Source organism: Carlito syrichta, unplaced genomic scaffold (assembly GCF_000164805.1).
Source record: "Carlito syrichta isolate Samal-C Ts95f unplaced genomic scaffold, Tarsius_syrichta-2.0.1 Scaffold296499, whole genome shotgun sequence".
Taxonomy (NCBI): Eukaryota; Metazoa; Chordata; class Mammalia; order Primates; family Tarsiidae; genus Carlito; species Carlito syrichta.
Genome location: NW_007240595.1, coordinates 953,319 through 970,096, shown reverse-complemented (window position 1 = coordinate 970,096; position 16,778 = coordinate 953,319). Strand labels below are relative to the sequence as shown.

Below are 16,778 nucleotides of genomic sequence, written 5' to 3'. Positions count from 1 at the left end.
CACCTCAGCCTCCCAAAGGCGCGGGATTACAGGCTGAGCCACCGAGCCCGGCTTAATACTGTCTTTTAAATGGTACTACAGACTTGGAACTCATGAAGTTATAGCCATCACCAGTTCCTTTTTGTCTTTCTTCTTATTCTCAGTTAGTGTACAAATTTTGCTAGTTCTCTCAAAATGGTATAGCATTCAACCATTTCTGTTCATTTTATAATCACTAGCGATTGGCCTAGGCCCCAAAGGATCAGCTAGAGTATGAATTTTATGAGCAAAGCAGGTAGGAACCATCGCATATTTGGCATAGGTTTGCTATCAAATCTAAAACTTTCAGTCCAGCCCTCACTGTCACTATATAGGCATATCTACATAGTCTCTACGATACTACACGCCAAATGCCATCAATTTATATGTGTATTCCTACATTACCATTTATAAGGTATTTTCAAACACTTTAGTTCAATTTCTGGAATAGGAATATCAGAAATACAAAGTCCCTTGAAATACATTGTAATTTTTGTTAAATAACTGTGAGGAAAGCAGAGTGTATATTTTTATTCCTTTGTCATAGATGAACATTTTTAAGTTAAGTTCAACCCATTAAATATAAATTAAAATGAGGTAGATAACAAAATAAATAAATGCAATGAAAGCCAAATAAGAGGAGTGACTTGCCAAATGCCATTTGCTTTACAAAAAAAAAAGTTGCCTAGAATTCTGGAATTCAAACCTTCTTACGTCACTGTTCATTTCACCCACATTCTTACCAGGAAGTCATCAAGCATACCACATTTCCTCACTTACACGGCTCTTACTTATGTAACACAAAACCTGGCTCAAAGAAGTTGTCCTGGAACGAGTAGCCACAAGTCTCTTCCCTCTGAATTCCAGCTACTACATCAGCAGAGAACTCAGCACTTCCTCATAGGTTACTTGCTATCATCTGCGACTATTCCATGTTGGTACTTTCTCTCTAGCAGTAAGCAATCTGGGAGCAAGCCGGTCCTGTAATCACCACCATCTACCCTGTCTCTCCTCAGCCCATTATCCCTGACATTTCCTTCTACTTGGAAGCTCAGACTCGCAGCCTCCACCAAGCAAAGGTATCTGCTGCCTCATTCATCCCTCCCTCTAAATTCCCTCATGCTTGTTCCTTATTCCCCACCACACCACATTCCTCACTTTGAGACAAACCTTAAGCCAACCCTCTGCCCACAGAAAGCTTTGACTCAGCCATTTCCTTAGAAACCTTTCCGCAACCGTGCTGTACAATTTTCCTCTTCACATCTCATGATATGTCTGCATATATGTTTGGAAATGTATATATTTCTGCATATGAGATAACTTGTGTCATTGTCACCAGGGAAACTCTTCCAGCATGATGACTTTCTTACAATACCAAGTCAAAGCTTTAATATAAGAACCTGCATTAAGTCATTAAGTTCATTCCATAAAATAAGTTTCTCCATTGACTTGGGAAAAGGTACCAAACACATAGAGGGAGTCTTCCCACCTCAGAAAAAAGTCTGTCCTAAAAGAGACTATGTCCCTGAAGGATGAGTCTATTTCAAAGAGAAGATATGTAACTTCCCCTATTTTACTAATTTATTGGCATGATAACTGGCACCAATTTAAAGGCATTTCATCCAAAATGAGCAAACTATTTGAAAGCTAAATGCACTAAATCTTCTTTCATAGGACCTGTAAGTATTTTTTGAACTCTTAGTGGTTTGCACTTAATGCTCTATTTTTAAATCAGATTTAATCATTTCACATAACCAGTAGTTCTTCAGGAAGATGGATTTCATTTTACCTTAACATCTATTACTCCAAATCAGAACTGCAATGAATTGTAATGCATTTGAAACCACTAATATAGCACTCAACAATCCAATTAGTAAGTGAGTCTGAAAACACAATTTTCCAAAATGACTATAGTGCTCTTACTTCCTACTCTTAAATATCTAAGACACTAATTGAATGTCCACACTATTTTATTTATAGATCTTTCTCAAATGTTCTCACAATAAAACCACTAGTTTTTAATTCCTACTTCCACAAAAGTTCTTTGCTGGCTCTATTTTTGAAGACTTAACACAGCTATATTTTTTAAAAAAATGAATTTGATAAATAAAAAAAATCTTATGATTTTCAAATATCTCTATAGCAAATTGTTTGAATATGCTATAACAATAGGAACTAAGGACAAAACTAAAACATTGTAACTCTCAATCATATAAGACAAATGTGTGTACGTGTATAAGTATATGTGTGCACACAGTATATATCCACTATATGAATTATCTTTTAAAAAGATCATAGTTTTTATCTACTACGTCATAGCATTCTGGGTTGTAATATGTTGAGTAATATAAATCATATAAATCACAAAAGCAAAACCTAGAGTTGAGAAAGTAGCCACATCACAGCATCAGAAGTAGATAATCAACCACAGAATCCAGGAATTGCAGAGTATCTGAAGATATCTGGTATAGTCTGAAATTTTTTTTATGGCCAGGCACAGTGGCTCACGCCTATAATTCCAGTACTTTGGGAGGCCGAGGTGAGAGGATTGTCTGAGCCCACAGGTTCGAGACCACCTGGGCAACTTGGCAACACCTCATCTCTACAATAAATCAAAAAATTAGCCGGTTGTGATGGTGCATGCCTGTAGTTCCAGCTACTTGGAAGGCTGAGGCGGAAGAATTCGCCTGAGCCCAGCAGGTCAAGGCTGCGGTAGCCAGGAGCTTGCCACTGCCACTAAGACTGTTTAGTTTCCCTAGAGATTATAGCCCTCCAGCCTGGGTGACAAAGTGAGACTCCAACTCAAAAAAGAAAAAAAAAAGAAATTTATTTTACAGAAGAGCTGATGGATGCCGACATGAACATTACATTATCCAAAGTTTTCCAGTGACAAGGAGCCTATTTTTTCCTTTCCCCAAGAAGTTCATTCCATTGGACACCAATGACAGAATGTTTCTTTTCATACTGAGTCAAAATTATCTCCTTATAAATATTCTTACAGGTTATACCTAGGTATGTCCTTCTTACAGATATACCTAATCCACCAGGCACAGTGGCTCATATCTGTAATCCTAGCACATTGGGAGGTCAAGGCAAGAGGAATGCTTGAGCCCAACAGAGCATATTTCCTCGAGGCTAGCCATCTTTTCTACATTTCTAGCACCTTCAGCTGTCTTTCATATCACTTAAAGATCTTCACGATCCCAGTCCCTACCCCTCTGAATGAAACTCAATTTGCCAATATCACTACTGAAAAATGGCATCTAGAACTACAAGTCATACTCCACAAATTATTACCAACATTTACTCACAAGGAAGTAGATATTTGGGAAAGGATCAAACTCAAGAACACTCTGCTTCCTAGGGAGCAAGTCTTGACACACACTATGAAAACGACTACATGAGCTGAAAGTATAAGTCAATGCTATCCAAAGACAATGAGAGGAAAAATAGGGGGATGATAGTAAAAAAATAGTGCCATCAAGCTATTCATTCTGCAAGAAGTTAACCACCTATATACTAGCCCACAGTCTAAATTATCTGATATAACGGTAATGCTAATGTAATATGAGCAAACTTTCTAAATTTACAATAAGCACAGTTATATAGAGAGTAGTCATATCCTTTAAAATAAGTTACTTTTAATCTCATCTAAAGAATCAAATGAAATAAAAAAGATGTAATTAAGACTGTTTAGTTTCCCTGGAGATTATAGCAATCAGACATTTTAAGTATTCTAAGAATGAAACATTTGATACAATTAAGGAAATCCTATTGAAAAAATTAGTCTGTAAAACAGAGATAATATGGGACTAAGGAATGGCTTATTAATAACTCATTCAATTCTGAGTATAATGAATACAGCTATCACAATTTCAATTCACTGGTGGCTGAGCTCAAAAAGCTAAAATACTGCCACTCAATCTGCCTCAAGGATCCAGATCTAATCAGTACAGTCATTGCCTGTTACATTTATTGAATCACAGAATTATTTTAGGCTGAAAGAAATCTAGCTGGGGAAAAAAAAGCTAGTAAATGGCAGGGACTCCATCAAGACCAAAATTTGGGACTTTGTCTACTATCCTTGAACAATTCTTCCAATACTTGAAAACAATTTTCACATCCTCCCTTCCCACTTCAAATCCATCTCTTTTCAAGGCCAGTTCTTTCAACAATTCATAACATAAGGAGGATTCCAGAATAAAGACCTACATAAGTGACCTCTAGAATTTCAGCCATGTTCTTCCAATGTCTGAAGGGCCAGCTTGGGCAGTGTCTTGAGAGAATGAATGCTGTCACTGGATACATGAAGGACGGCTGCCCTCAACAAGCCTAAAATTCCTGAGCTGCTGGGCTCAACCCTCAGTTACTATAATAAGGCCAGGCAAGACAGGCTGGAGAGAGACATCACTGGGGCAAGGCCGATCAGTGAGAGACTATGGGAGAAGACCAGGAGAGAGAAGACTATGACAATGCCAACATCAGAAGCACCAGAAGATAAACCTCTGGTTCAGGGGCCTTTCCCCACATACCTGGCCTTTCTCTAATAGACCCTTCTTCACTAGGTCTCAGTCAACCTGTGGGTCTTTCAGACAAAGCACAGAGTCGCAGAGGGAGCTCTGCAACAGCTAAAAGGTCATAATCCCAAAGGAAATGGGCAAGTAACCTGGGATGATATTAAAGTGGCAAGATGCTATAGGAAGAGAATTAGGAAGGCAAGAGCCCAAAACAGCAGATGCTTGGGGGAAATGCTGAAGACTAAAGACAGAAAAAAGGATTTTTTTTTAAGCTAGGCTTAGAAGAAGAAGAAAGCCAAGACAGCTGTTAATTCTTAAGTACAAACTGTGTTCCTGTCACCTCCATCCAAACCGACCTCAAATCCCAACACAACATTAACAAATTCTTTGTAAGCTGGCACGCAAGCCTGTCTGGTCATCGTCTCCCATGATTCCCCTGGATACCAACTTCCTCAAAGAGCTATGTGCTCTCCCACTTCCAGGCCTTTGGCCTGCTGCTCCTCCTGCCCCAGATTCCTTTCCTTTTTGCTCATCCTTCCCAGACTAGCCCTAAGCAGACTCAGAAGTGTTCTCCTCCAGCTCTTTTAGGGCCAATCTATGTATCTATTCCAGTACCTCTCATAGAATATTGCAATATCTTGGCTTGTTTCCTTCCACAACACATTATGAGCTCGACGTAGGCTGTATCCTTTTTTCTTTGTATCTCAAAAGCCTAGTAGAGTGTCGGGCTCACAATTTAGTAAGTGAGTGAATCAAATGAGCGAAATGAGAATGTGTGAAGTGACAACCACGTACCAGGCTCTGTGTCATATATATCTGTCATCTGTTCTTCAATGACTTGTGACAGACAAAATAGTGCCTGAAACCTAGTAGGTGATCAATAAAAAATGACTGAGCAAATCAAGTGAATAAACATGAAAAGGGCTTTGACACATTCAGCAAAGTATGATTTATGGCCATGAGTATGAAGATCCCTTTCAACTCTAAGATTCTATGGAGTTTTTTTAAAACTGCATTTATACAAATTTATGCAATTTTCCCAGAAAATGTGAAAAGAGAAGGGAAACTAGCATTTACTGAAGGGCTACAAATTTGTTAGACACTTTACATATGGCATTTTATTTGTTTTTCATAATCCCCTGAAATTAGAATTATAAGCACCATTTTATAGATAAAGGAACCAAAGCTAGAGATGCAGGGTCAAAATTTGAACCCAGGTGAGCCTGATCCCAATCCAAAGCTTTTTCTTCACTGCATACTTGAAACTCTGGGAAGAGCACAAGGCACACCTCTCTATCATTCCACTCCAAGGAAAAGGAGTTCTGAACCAGCTAGGGTTCAGATGGATCATGATTCCAAAGAGAAGAGTTTTCAGTGGAAGGTACAAAAAGATGAAAAGTTCTGTCTCCCCTTAAGGATCATCAGTTTGTCTTTGTGGAAGGATTCACATGGCTCTTCCTGTTTCTACCATGAGGCTGTAAGCAAAATCACAAGGCTTCTTATCTTGGGCCAAAGCAGTTCCTCCTTTGTTCTTCTCTTCTCCCAAAAGGTCAAGTGGGAGTCAGGCTATGAACCAGAGAAACGATGGCAAGGAGACATCCATGCGGGTCAACTCGGAGGCCTAAGTTAGAGTAGAGACGGAAGCAGTCCTGTGCAGGAGTCCAGCTCCTGCAAGGTTCAGAAGTTTCTGGAGGTGGGACGGCATCAGCAACTAGTGGGGAGAAAGAAAGTGAACTCCTGTTTAAGGTTGAGCAGAAGCCGTTTATTGAGTGTTGTACAAGGGCTTTTATCCCCAAATTTTGTAAAGTCATCATCACAGGACACAAAAGGTAACATGTGCCTTTCACATAAACAGGTCCAGGTGCACAAGAGACACCCCCTACTCTCAAAGGATACCCCCAACTCTCAAGCAAATGTTCTTCACACATGAGGAAGAACAGGAGGAAAAGCATGAGGAAGAACAACTACAAATTGTCTTTTTGTTTCTAATGCTTGCTTAATGTTCCCCAAACCAGTTTCTTATGTGCCCTTAATTGTATTACAACTACATCATCTTGAAATAACATCACTCAATGTCTAAACCCAAAACCACCATAATAAATTAACTTCTACTATTCTATAATAATTCAAACTAGTTTTTATTAAAACAATTATTACTATGATTACACTCTCCTAACACCAGCTGGCCTAATTCAAACTTCACTGGCCTCCCTAAATCAAACTAAACTAACCACACTTTTATAATAAAATGGTTACCTAAATTTTCTTCAATCTATATAAACTATTTTCTAAAACCTATACCTATAAATTTTTTAAATCACATCAAAAAAACCTGTGTCTTACACTAAGGCTCCTCAATGTGACTCAAAGTTAAACTTAAATTATTTTTGTAACCTTATAAACCTGTGTAACCTTTATTAGACAACAGGTTTTTTTTTTAATATGGCACCTAAAGTCAAGCAACTAAAGAAAAAAATATATTGAAATTCATAAAATTAAAAAATTTTGTGCTTCAAGAGACACTACCAAGAAAGTAAAAAGATAACCTACAGAATGGGAGAAAATATTTGCAAATCAAATATCTGAGAAAGGTACAGTACCCAGACTACATAAAGAACGCTTACAACTGAACAATAAAAAGATAACCCAAATAAAAAATAGGCCAGGTTCAGTGGCTCAGCCTGTAATCCCAGCACTTTGGGAGGCCGAGGCAAGTGGATTGCCTAATCCCGCGGTTTCGAGACCAGCCTGGGCAACTTGGTAAGACCTCATCTCTACAATAAATAAAAAATTAGCCAGGCAAGGTAGTGTGTGCCTTAGTTCTGGCTGCTTGGAAGACTAAGGCGGAAGGATCTCTGGAGTCCAGCAGATCAATGCTGGGGTATCCATGAGTGTGCCACAGCACTCCAGCCTGGGTGACAGAGACTCCAACTCAAAAAAAAAAAAAAAAATAGACACAAGATTTGAATAGATATTTCTTCAAAGAAAATATACAAATGGGTGAATTAACACATGAAAAGATGCCAACATCCCAGAGGGATCACCTGAGCCCAGGAGGTAGAGGCTGCAGTGAGCCACTATCATGCCACTGCACTCCAGCCTGGGAGACAGAGTGAGACCTGACTCAATTAAAAAGAAAAAAAAAAAAAGATGCCAACTTCATTAGTTACCAGGAAAATGTAAATTAAAACGATAATGAGATACCACTTCATACACACCAGGATGGCTATAATCAAAAAGACAGTAACAAGTTTTGGTGAGGATGCGGAGAAATGTGATCCCTATTGCTGTTGGAAATGTAAAATGGCGCAGCCACTTTGGAAAACAGTTTAACAGTTCCTTAAAAAGTTAAACATAGAGTTAAATATGACCAGCAATTCCCTTTCTAGAGAACCCAAGAGAACTGAAAATATATGTTTACACCTATGAGTATTCATGCAGCATTTATTCATAATATCCAAAAATGAAAATAACCCAAATGGCTTATTTGGTCACAAGCAGGAATGAGGTACTGATACATACTACAACAGAAATGAACTTTGAAAACATCATGCTAAGTCAAAGAACCAGATGCAAAAGACTACATATTGTATGATTCCGCCTATATAAAGTTTCCATAACAGGCAAAACCGTAGAGAGAAAGCAGATGCATGCTTGCCAGGAGATGAGAAGAAGGAAGAACAAAGAGTGACTGCTCACTGGATTATAGTTTCTTCTTGGGGGTAATGCAAATGTTCTGGAATTAAATAGTGGTGATGGTTGCACAACTATAGTGCACTTTAAAAGGGTGAATGACATGGTATGTAAATTATATCTCAATTTAAAAAGGGGCTAAGTATACATGTTACAACATATATACCACCAAAGAGATATGACAGGAAAGTAATAAAGAAGTTAACTTCGGCCCCCGGTCTTCCAGTTGCATTTATCTGATGGCTAGGATGAAGTAACCTTTTCTACTTAAAATTTGCAGACTGTTTTACTTCAAATAAAGAACACGGTGAAGCCAATTCACACATTAACTGATCACGGTGATGACGTCAACTGCTGTGCCTTCTCCTTTTCCCTCTTGGCTACTTGCTCCTTGGACAAAACGATTCGCCTGTATTCCTTAAGTGACTTTACTGAACTGTCACACTCTCCCCTGAAGTTTCACACCTATGCTGTCCACTGCTGCTGTTTCTCGCCTTCAGGACATATTTTGGCATCATGTTCAACAGATGGTACCACTGTCCTATGGAATACTCAAAATGGACAGACTTTGGCAGTGATGGAACAGCCTAGTGGCAGCCCCGTGAGGGTTTGCCAGTTTTCTCCAGACTCCACTTGTTTGGCATCAGGTGCCACTGACGGAACTGTTGTTTTGTGGAATGCACAGTCATACAAGTTATATAGATGTGGTAGTGTTAAGGATGGCTCCTTGGTGGCGTGTGCATTTTCTCCTGATGGAAACCTCTTTGTCACTGGCTCCTCATGTGGAGATTTAACAGTGTGGGATGATAAAATGAGGTGTCTGCATGGTGAAAAAGCACATGATCTGGGAATTTCATGCTGTGATTTTTCTTCACAGCCAGTTTCTGATGGAGAACAAAGCCCTCAGTTTTTTCGATTGGCATCATGTGGTCAGGATTGCCAAGTCAAAATTGGGGTTGTTTCTTTTACCCATATCATCTTAGGTTTTAAATTAAAATATAAAAGTACACTTAGTGGGCACTGTGCTCCTGTTCTGACTTGTGCTTTTTCCCATGATGGGCAGATGCTAGTCTCAGGCTCAGTGGATGAGTCTGTCATAGTATATGATACCAATACTGAGAACATACTTCACACGTTGACTCAGTACACCAGGTATGTCACAACTTGTGCCTTTGCACCTAATACACTTTTACTTGCTACTGGTTCAATGGACAAAACGGTGAACGTCTGGCAATTTGACATGAAAACACTTTGCCAAGCAAGGAGCACAGAAGATCTGCTAAAGCGATTTACTGAAGATTGGTCAGAGGAGGATGTCTCAATGCGGCTTTGCGCACAAGGCTTAAAAGACCTCGTTGATATTTTCAAGAGGAATAACATTGATGGAAAAGAACTGTTGAATCTTACAAAAGAAAGTTTGGCTGATGATTTGAAAATTGAATCTCTAGGGCTGCATAGTAAAGTGCTGAGGAAAATTGAAGAGCTCAGGACCAAGGTTAAGTCCCTTTCTTCTGGAATTCCTGATGAATTTGTATGTCCAATAACTAGAGAACTCATGAAATATCCAGTCATTGCATCAGATGGCTATTCATATGAAAAGGAAGCAATGGAAAACTGGATCAGCAAGAATAGACGTACAAGTCCCATGACAAATCTTATTCTTCCTTCAGTGATACTTACACCAAACAGGACTCTGAAAATGGCCATCGATCGATGGCTTGAGACACATCAAAACTAAAACTGTTTATATTTTATTGTTTAGTTTTTACCTTTAAATCATTCAAATGAGATCACTGAAAAATATAATCAGACATTATTAAAAGCAAAACAGGAGAAAGGTAAACTCCTTAAATCTAGTTCTATATAAAAACTGTCAGCTTTCATTCTTTAAAACATAGGGACTAAATTAAACCTCTAACCTCATTTTTATTTTTACTGAAAAAGTCTTTTTGTACTAGTGAAAAAAACCTGAAGCTGTATAGAAATAAAATCTTACCATGACTTTAAAAAAAAAGAAGAAGTTAACTTCAAAATCACTGCTGGACATTGGTGTTTAGTTTCATAAAAACAAATATGAAAAAATTAGATTTTATTGCCATAAACTGAACACCAAAATAAAGAAGACAAAGAGGAAAATTAATTGGATTTTCATGAAAAATATCCAAGGACAAATATTTGCTTTCTTCTCAATATCTCAGCTATTTGGCAGCTGAGTGCCTGAGAGCAGATATAAGATCCTCTATGTTAGATTTGCTAACAGCAAACAAACTTAAAAGAATTCAAGTAGAAGAACCTCAGCCTCAGATGCACTGCATTTGGTAAATGGCAAATGGATTCTCTCCAGAGAGCTCTATCACTGCAAATGAGCATTCCACCATGATAACAACAAAGTAACAGAGGAGAACTTTCAATTACCAACATCTCAATCTTGGAGACTGGATGAACAGTTTATATAAGGCTTCTTTAGAAGACCCTGAATTAATATGTGTGAATGACCAGTTTTTCCAAATAACCATCAGCTCATGTTAAGAATACTGAATCACAAGCAAACTTTGTATACATACAGTGTAAAAGTGAAGCTATAATACAATATTCTAGAGCTGTGCCTGGTACATGAGCAGCACCCAATAAATATTTTTTGAATGAATGTTTATAATAGTTAATATCAGCTAGGCATAATGGTTCACACCTGTAATTCCATCACTTTAGGAGGTCGAGGAAGGAGCCAGGAGTTCAAGACCAGCCTTGGCAATATGGTGAGACCTCGCCTGTACAAAAAAAATCAAAAAATTATCCAGGTATAGCAGCATGTGACAGTAGTCCCAGCTACTCAGTAGGCTGAGGCAGGAGGATCACCTAGGCCCAGGAAGTCAAGTCTGGTGAGCCATGATTGTGTCACTGCACTTCAGCCTGGGTGACAGAGTGAGACCCTAACTAAAAAGGAAAAAAGTTGATATTATTTAACTTTATCAAAAATAAGGCAATCTGTAACAGTATTTCTAAATCAGCTCATCTTTATCAATCAAAATTATTTTTCTTATTTTATTCCTAATATAATACCACATCCTCATTGTTATTCAAACTGAGAAACCAATGGCTATTAAGAAAGATAATTAGTACATTATATGTAGAAAATACATTCTAATTCATTATTTAAATTACTACCCCTCACCTTGTAAACCTTTCTTAAATAAAACAACTTCAGTTCAATAAAACTGCAGGGATTTGTGAGGTGATTAGTTTCTTATGCACTCTACAATTTATTTTGGCTAATAAACTAAGAAAAGATATATTAATACAGTTTAACAAGAAGATGTCCATTCTTCACATTCTAGAGCCCTAAGACAAATCCAAGCAAAACACAATTAGCCTCACTAATATATATTAGAGTTCAGAAGAAGGAAAATTCTTTCCAAAACACTTCTTGAGGCATACCAATTTATCAATGCCAAGAAAGTCTGCAATTAATTTTATGTTACATTTTCCATTTTTAAGACTCTTTTTTAAAAAACAGGAAAGTTATTTCTCAGTATCTAACAACTATGGGTGTTTGAAACATTACTTAGGATCATCGGATGGATAAAAGTGGAAATATCTCCAGAGAACATAGCTTCTCTCTTTCAGAAGGACATTTCTATAAGCCTCTAAGGATAAGATTTTACAATGTGTGACAGACAACTGTCAAAAACAGTCTTCCTCAATATCCCTTACAGCAGTATGAGCTTTTTTTCTTCTTCTATCTTCAAGGACACATAAAGATGACATAAGTATCACCCTTTGTAATATCATCTTTTGGGTTTTTTTAATTAGAAATCACACTATTCAACCCTCTTATACTTATTTTCATTACCTTTTGATTTGCTGACATTACAAAATAACATTTTAAAAGAAAACTTAGACAGTTATCTGGTCTCTGCCCGGAAAGAACTTTCTAAGCATAAAAGCAATTAATCATAAAGGAAAAGATTAATAGGCAGACAACAAAAAACTGCTTTAATTTCTGTAAATCAAAAGCCATCATATGTGAAAAGGCAGTTGTGGGGGAAATGCTCCATATTGACAAGCAAAGGTTAATATCCTTACTATACCAAGAGTTCGCACAGATCTGGGTGTGGTTAACACCATGGCCCTAGCATTCCTCTCTTCCTCCATAGAAGACACCGCAGTGTCCCTACAAAAAAAAGAGGTTACAACTTATCTCCCCCACCTCTGAGGGTCATTCTGCCTCTCATCATCTTGGTTCTTTGTCCCCACCTGGATGCCCTCTTTCTTACAAGCCCTGACGGAAGGCTCAGATAAACAATCAGTCAGTTGGTCTAGATTCCAGATTTCCCCAGGAACCAGCCTTGAAACACTGTTTTCTACCTTGTTCTGCAGCCGGCAGGCAAGTAACAACTCGCCCGGGGCTACAGGGATACCTTATCCAACTAATTCCAGCTAAAGCCCAGAATACTGGCTCCTGCCTGGGCTGGGGAAGGCAGAAATCAAACAATTAAACAATTGATAAGAAAAACCAGAGATTCCAATAGAGCATGTGCCAGCAATTCACAGAGAAGAAATATCTCATGGCTAACAATAAGATTTTGAACACTTAAACACATTAATAATGATAGATGTAAATTAAAATAAGGAGGTGCCATTTTTATCTGTGAAATTAGCAAAGATTTTTTAAAATAATAATGCTAATATAGGTGTCATACAAATGATAGTGGGAGTATAAATTGGTAAGATCTTTCTAAAAAACAGTGAGGAAATGTTCCAGTATGCTTTGAGAGCATTTACAATGTTCCTTCCCTTTGACTCTGTGATTTCACTTTTAGAAATTGATCTTAAGTAACCAAAAACATAGTGAAAAGAGTTAAGTATAAAGACATTCATCACTACATTTTGTACAGAAAATACAAACATTCAACAATAAGTAAACTGCAAATAAGTTGTTTCATTCATAGTGTGATTATTATGAAGCTAAAAAGTATATATATAAGAGTTGACCCTTATATATACAAAGGGGGAACCAAAAAAAAACAATTATTTTCTGTAGGGTGGGGCCCTTGTAGAACAGGTTTCCCCTACTAGGTAAGTGTTCTAAGAACCCACCAGCTTCACTGTACCACCTAGTGTTATTGTGAGAGGCTGCATACGACTTCAGTGAATTTTTTTTTTTTTTTGAGATTCTTTCTATACGTGTGCCCATTACAAGATGGGTGATTTACCAGCACATCTGCCCACGCTGCACTGAGTGTTCGGCAGGTTTTGACCAAAAACAGCATAAGTCCTGTGCCCCACCCTCCCTATTCACCCAGCTGTGCCCTGAGAGACTTTTTGTATGCTTCCCAGGATGAAAAAAGTCCTCAAAGGGAAACGTTTTGCCAATGTGGAAGAGGTGAAACAAAAAATGGCAGAAGCACTAAAAGGCATAAAAATTGACGAGTTCAAAAACTGTTTGGAGCAGTGGAAAAAGCGTCTCGATAGGTGTATTGCATCAAACGACGAGTACTTGGAAGGTGACTGTTTAAACATGTAAGAATAAATACACAATTTTTTATAAATACATTTGAGGGTTTTTTTGCATTCCCCCTCATATATATGGTGCTAATGACCATTTGCTGTTCTAAGTGGTTAACATGTATTAACTCATTTACTCCTCAAAACAACACGACATGGGGCCTGTGAGGTAGGTAGATGCTAGTATCATTTCCATTTTACAATTGAGGAATCTGAGGCCAGAGAAGCTACATGATTAGTTCAAGGTTACACTAAGAAAGAGTCACACGTGCTTGTCTGAAATTCCAAAATCCAAAAAGCCCAGAAAACCAAGTGTTTTCATAAATTGGTGGCAAACTCACTAATTTGCAAAATCGGACCTGAACTAACATGAAACTATGGATCCTCTTTAATGCACTTAGAAGGAATGCATTTCACCAAAGAAAAGTTAACGCATTTGATTGCAGGGTGCTATTCCAGACCCCATTTTACATGATATGGTCTCTATACCACATTATCTTTCTAGAAACTGAAATTTCTGAAGCTTAAAACACAACTAGTCCCACGAGTTTCAGATAAGGAATTGTGGCAGAACTGGAATTCGAATGTAAGCCGTCTGGCTGTGGAGTCTGTGCTCCCAACCACTTTGATATTTTCAGAGACTCTTCAATGAACGGGGGAATGCTTACCATTGAAGTACTTATTAACTACATACTATGCGCGAGACACAGAGACAAATTTTAAATTGCAATTGTGACACGTGCTTCCAAAGAGAGATAACTGGTGTCAGAAGAGCCTGTATTGAGAAAGTTTGTCCTAGACAGTCAGAGGCAGTTTTCCTGAGGAAGCATTTGATCAGAGATGTGAAGGATGAGCAAGAGTTAACCAGACTAAAGAGAAAAGGGAAGAGCAAACCTGGCAGGCTTAAGAACATGGGCAATGGCCCTGTAATAGGAGGGAAAATGGGAACAAAGGACTGAAAAAGAGCCAATGTAGAATAATCACTTACCTCAGTTTACCTGAGGGACAGTTAGAGGCTAAACCTTTTTGGTTCCAGTATAAATAATAACACTCTTGGCTGGGCTCGGTGGCTCAGCCTGTAATCCCAGCACTTTGGGAGGCCAACACGAGTGGATTACCTGAGCCCGTGGGTTTGAGACCAGACTGGGCAACTTCGTGAGACCTCATCCCTACAATAAATCAAAAATTAGCCGGCGTGGTAGCACATGCCTATAGTTCCGGTTATTTGGAAGGCTGAGGCAGAAGGATCGCCGGAGCCAAGCAGGTCGATGCTGGAGCAGCTGTGTGCCACGGTACGCCAGCCTGGGCGACAGAGTGAGATTCCAACTCAAAAAATAATAATAATAATAATAAACAACACTCTCTTTACTCTCAAAAAAATATCTTGCTCTGGATGATAAGGTATACAGTCACCCTACTTTTAGGCCACATCAGTTATGTCTTTACCCTAAGAATCATGAGAAGTTATGATGGAGGTTAAACTGGGGAGGGGATGGGTAACATAATCACATTTTAATTATTAAAACAGTACTCCTGCTTCAGTGCAAAGAATGGATGGGAACACTGAAGAAATGGGTGAATATTTTAGATTAGTTAGGAGACTACTACAGGAGACTGGGCAAGAGATAATGGCAGCTTGGTTTACGGGCATAGGGATAGGGACAGAAATAAGTGGATGAACTTGAGATTTGGTTTGAAAATAAAATGGACAGAACTTGATGTTGATCTGGATATGGAGAGGGAGTGGCAGGTGTCAAGGATGAGGCCAACATTCCTGGTTTGCAAACTAGTTAGAAGGTTGTAGGATTTGCTGAGACAGGAACACTAGAGATTTCCATGAGCGAAAAATGAAAATGTGTGATATATCTGCAGAACCACCACAATTTGAAGGTGAGGGTCTAGAGAACAAGGAGAGTTTAGGCTCAAAACTTGCTGATGTGTCTTTCCATTCACAGAGGCCTCCACCAACGCGTATTTCTTGGTTGGAAAACGGAGCTGTTCGGTGGTCAGACAAAAAAGAAGGCCCTCCTTAGCTGGTGTTGTGAGACCAGGAGTATCAAGCAAATATCCCTTGCAACTGACTCTCAAATGTTTTTACTGTCCACAAAACAGTTACACATAAAGGCTCACTTAAAGCCACAACTCTGTTTATATTATAATCTGCATTTAGGAAACTGAGGCAGAGTACTTAAATTACCTGTCCTTATAGGTCGGGCATGGTGTCTCACACTTGTAATCCCACCACTTTGGGAGGCAGGGGCAGAAGGACTGCTTGAACCCAGGAGTTCAAGACTAGCGTGGGCAACATAGTGAGACCTCATCTCTACAAAAATAATATTAAGACTAAAAAATGAGCAGGGTATGATTGTGATCGCCTGTAGTCCCAGCTACTAGGGAGACAGAGGAAGAAGGGTCGGCCTGAGCCCAGGAGGTGGAGGCTAGTGTGTCGTGATGGTGCCACTGCATTCCAATCTGGGTGACTGAGTGAGACCCCAACTAAAAAAAAAAGAAAAGAAAGTACCTGTCCACAGAGACAGGAAGAAGCTTCTCTTAGGTCATCCAATCTCCTCCTATGAGCATCTACCGAGTGCAAGAGACTATACGAAGTCGCTGTACGAAAGCTACCGTATCATGACATCCTACTAGGTGCCAGGCTCCAGGAGATTAAAAAAGAAAGAAAATTTTAAAACGCGACTTCAGAACTTCTGAGGATGTCTCCACACACTTACCCCACAGTCAGTTCGCTTAAAAACTTTCAAAAGGCTTCACGTCCCAAGATGGGGTGGAGGAGAGACAGCGTCGACGAACGGGGCCACCGAGCACCACCCCAAATACCGGGCCCGGGGGGGAAATGGGGTCCCAACGGCTCGGCCGCAGGAGACACTAGGAAGGGGCCGCGGGCCAGGCCGGGTCGCTCCGCAGCGCGGGCCGCCCGCCGACTGGCAGCGGGAGGCCCAGAGGCCCGTTTGCCCGGCGCGTCGCCATGGCAACGGCCCGGGCCCGCCGCTCTCCTCCCCAGCCCCCCCACCCCCACCCTCCGGGGGA

General features: G+C 39.3%; 1 protein-coding gene and 1 pseudogene across 2 annotated transcripts in view; one reads left to right on the top strand and one right to left on the bottom strand.

The window, feature by feature from the left end:
• Window positions 1–16,728, bottom strand: part of STK33 (serine/threonine kinase 33) — a 157,889-nt gene extending 141,161 nt beyond the window's left edge. The window contains exon 1 of the mRNA XM_008054578.1: window positions 16,463–16,728. The gene's annotated coding sequence lies outside the window, so the exon portion shown is untranslated. The remainder of the gene's footprint in view (window positions 1–16,462) is intronic.
• LOC103256812 lies at window positions 8,510–10,124 on the top strand (annotated as a pseudogene). Its single transcript, XR_002481775.1, has one exon. The product of XR_002481775.1 is annotated as a WD repeat, SAM and U-box domain-containing protein 1 pseudogene (transcript).
• Window positions 16,729–16,778: the final 50 nt, after the last annotated feature.